General features: G+C 44.0%; 1 long non-coding RNA gene across 1 annotated transcript in view; it reads right to left on the reverse strand.

Moving 5' to 3' along the window:
• The window catches only part of LOC107989492 (uncharacterized), a 33,153-nt gene extending 29,708 nt beyond the window's left edge, over window positions 1-3,445 (reverse strand). The window contains exon 1 of the long non-coding RNA XR_001761050.2: window positions 3,356-3,445. This is a non-coding gene — a long non-coding RNA (uncharacterized LOC107989492). The remainder of the gene's footprint in view (window positions 1-3,355) is intronic.
• Between the last annotated feature and the right edge of the window lie 439 nt (window positions 3,446-3,884).

Genomic DNA, 3,884 nt, shown 5'->3' on the forward strand with positions numbered 1-3,884 from the left:
TGCTGTTAATACAACCTCAGCTGCTGCACAAAAGTCAACACTCAGTTGTGATCAATAGAGCTTTTAGCCTAGGATTTCACTCAGGTTAAAATATAGGATCAACCAGAGAGGGATTCAACGGGTCTCAGTACTACATCAGTACTACATCAGTACTACAACACAAATATTTGTTGCGTTAATTTTTTTAAGTGAGTAGTAAAATGTGAAATTATGGGTTTAAAAAAAAAAAAGAACCAACAAACCTACAGCCCTGTTCATTTTCTGGGGGAATCGAACCCCCGTCCTCAGCCTGAGCTCATGTGTCCTGACGTTTATAACCGACACCAGAGGGACAAACAGTTCCAGACCAGGTTGTTTTTCCACTTTTACGCAATCACACAAACTAACCTTCATCCTGAGCAGTTCTTCGATCTTCAATCATCTCCTCACTCTTCCCCCCCAACTCCCCCACTCTCCCACTCCCCCACCCATTCTCTCTAATAACAGGATGTCAGTTTTGACCTTCCAGACCCTGAAAGCGGCAGAGGAAGGTTGGAGAATTCTATTGGCAACATCTGGCTGTGCGAGATCAGTCAAAAAGTTCCAAGACGGATGGAAAAGTTTCAAAAAGTTTCCAGCAGCTCTGACCGGTTTAATCCTGACGTACGTCCATCCATCCATCCATCCATCCATCCGTCCATCCATCCATCTATCCATCCATCCGTCCATCTGTCCATCATCTATTCATCCAACTATTCATCCATCCATCATCCATCCATCCATCTTTGTCAAGTGTTAAATTTCCATCATTTTTCAAACATAAAAAATAAACAGTTTGAAACAGTTTGTTTTCACAGCTCCAGTCAGGACAGATTTTTAATTCCTATTATTTTCTTTTTGTTCCAAATATAATTCCTTGTTTATTTTTAATCAACAAAAATATCAAGCCAGACTTTTCATCCTCCTCTTTTATTTTATTTTATTTATTTATTTGCAAGTATATGCAGGGAGACAGCTGCGTGATTTCATTTTTATATTTTATATATAAAAAAACATGTTTGTTTAATTAGTCCTGGAACTTTTTGACTTCCTCTGGTATCAATACAAATCCTGAATCTGCATTTTGCCGTGGGCCACGAATTATAATTTAAAGATAAAGTGAAGACAGACTGACGGGAACAACCGCCTTAAAGATTCATGTCGAACTGTTCAACAACCCCCAACCCTTCCTACGCCCCCTTCTCCCCTCCTCCCCCACCCCCACCGAGAGGGAAGAGTCTGTGGAGGGAATGCTAGCTCAGCACAGACCCAGCATCCCAGGAAGCATCTGTGTTGACGGAGTTGTTTTTAAAAAAAAAAACAACGACTCTGCAGCTGAACACATGAGGAGACAGCAGTGACTGAAGGGTGAGTGGGTGAGTGGGTGAGGGAGCAGCAGCCCACGGTGGAAACGGCAGATGTTTAAATCATACCTGCACAGTCCTAACTCCACATGACGCTCCGAGAAGAGAGAGCAGGAAATCTGAAAACCTGAGCGTGGCTGGAGGAGGCCACCGAAGGCAGCGTTCCTCAGGTTCTACTGTTGGAGTTGAAGGTCAAAGGTCAACGTGCTACTTTCGGTCGCGTTAGCCCGTGCAGCTACTCGCCTGTAGCCCTGGATAACGCTCCTACTCAGCTTGTTAATATGCGCTGCATATCTAACCCCAACTCAGAGCGACTATCTACAGGATCTGGACTGTTTGTTAGGAAAATGTTAGCATCTGGGATCGCAGCAGGAGCAGGAGCGGATCTGATCCTGAAGATTCTGGTTTCTGTTGGAAGTAGCCATGTCCACGGACCAGCCCACGGGCCAGAGGTCAGAAGTTATGAAGCAAACATTTGGCTTAACATGTTTGTTTTTTAATTACAGAGGTCAGAAGTTATGAAGCAAACATGTTTGTTTTTTAATTGACTGAGGTTATCTGTTTACTTTGGAACAAATGTTTGACCAACCTTTACCTTTTTCAAGGTTTAAGATTTGAATTTCTCCTTCAGTACCTGTTAGCACTGATGCTACATTCTTTAGCAGTTTCTTTATGAGGCTCAAACATGAGCTAAAACACTGCATTTTTGCAAACTTTTAGTAATTTATTAGCCATCTTCTGTAGATATATCCTTAGCTAACTTGTAGCATTTATGCTAAATTTCTAGTAATATTAAATTTTGTTTATTGAGGCAATTTGTTTGTACTGTATCAATTTCATTGTCAACTATTAGCTGAATTCACTGTATTTTTGCTAACTTTTAGACATTTTAAAGCCATCATTAGAACTAGTTTTTGGGTTGATCTGTTAGCTAGATACATATTTGGTTGCATTTATTCTACTTTTTTTTAGATGTTTTACTTATATATTCTTGTGGTCGGGGGGTTATTATAACTTTAGCTGAAACTTTTAACAGCGATCCCCAACCTTTTTTGTATGTACCAAATGGACTACGGACCGGCACCAGTCCTCAGACCAGAGGTTGGGAACCCCCCGAGCTACAAGAAGTTGAATTGGCTGTATTTTCCAAACTCTTATTTATTTGAAACCCAAATTAAAAATATCACGTTATCTAACATTGATATCACATGTTTAAGCTGTTTCTGTGATTGGATTTGGGTTTTACTATTAGCTTCATTTGTTGTGTTTTTTTCAAACAAACATATATGAATATCGTCTTAGCTACGTTGAATCCTTTATAACATTTTGTTACAGCAGACTCCATCTGTTCGTCACTTCATTCCCCCCTCCCATTTCCCGAACCTCCGTCCCAGAAAAAAATTCCTGTTTCCACCAAAGGTATGACATTCAGGAATTAAACAGTGAAATCCACATGTGCAGCAGTTGGACTCACATCACTCTGAGGTACAGTGGGTGGTGAGTGTGGCATCACTTTCTCAAAACCCACTTATTTCCATATCCCACTGACCGGCCAGGAGCGAGTGACCACACAGAAGGGTTTCATTTGAAAATGTCCACCTCTCAGGATAACTCTTAGTCAGTGTGCGACTACAAACAAAGCTCTGTGTTCAAAGAGGAGACATCAGTGCCAGAAAGTCCTGCACTCCAAGCTCTGGTCTGTGGTCCGCCACGGACCAGAGCTCTGCCATGAAGCCGCACTTGACGAGCCAGAGTGGAGCGAGGCAAAAGACAGGCGTTACTAATGCCAGGAGCACACCCAGGGCAGAGTGGTGGGTGGTGAGCCGCGCAGTGATGGCCGTGTGTGTGTGTGTGTGTGTTCAATATTACCCAGAAAACACTCACTCAGCTCAGGCTGAATGAGTCTTTATGTCCTGCTCCGAGTCGGAGGCGTGTCGGTGTGGGAGCGTTCAAAGATAACATGACAGACCTACCTGAGGAGCAGCGGTCGGCCGCGGCCGGGTGTACACATCGGGGTGGAGGCGATGATGTCACGGACGGTTGGAGCTCAGTGATGGGCTGCGGAGCAAAGAGAGGTTTTGTCAAATGTTGCAGTTGATTCAGTGCCACTGTTTCACGCACGCAGGGGCAGTGCATGATGGGTAAAGAACAGCTCACGACGTTACATCGGAGGCAGGCAGAGCACAGAGACTTCAACCAATGAACCTCCACTTCTGTCTTCACAGATATGGAGGAAGTCATCGGAGGAAATACACACCACAGAACACACCACACCCCCGCAAATTGAAATACTATTGATAACATGTATATTTCTATCTGTACAAACCACTGTATGAGTTGCTGCCACCTAGTGACTGGAGGCTTGTTGTCATTCAATCATAACAGCAGTGGTACACTGATGACCAGTGTGCTATATTCTATTGGCAGCCACTCACCCCCCACCCCCGCCCCCCCGCCCCCCCACGCCCCCCCCCCCCCCCCCATGAGAGAACCTCCCAACCC

The sequence above is a fragment of the Cynoglossus semilaevis genome, chromosome 14 (genome assembly GCF_000523025.1).
Source record: "Cynoglossus semilaevis isolate Cse_v1.0 chromosome 14, Cse_v1.0, whole genome shotgun sequence".
Taxonomy (NCBI): Eukaryota; Metazoa; Chordata; class Actinopteri; order Pleuronectiformes; family Cynoglossidae; genus Cynoglossus; species Cynoglossus semilaevis.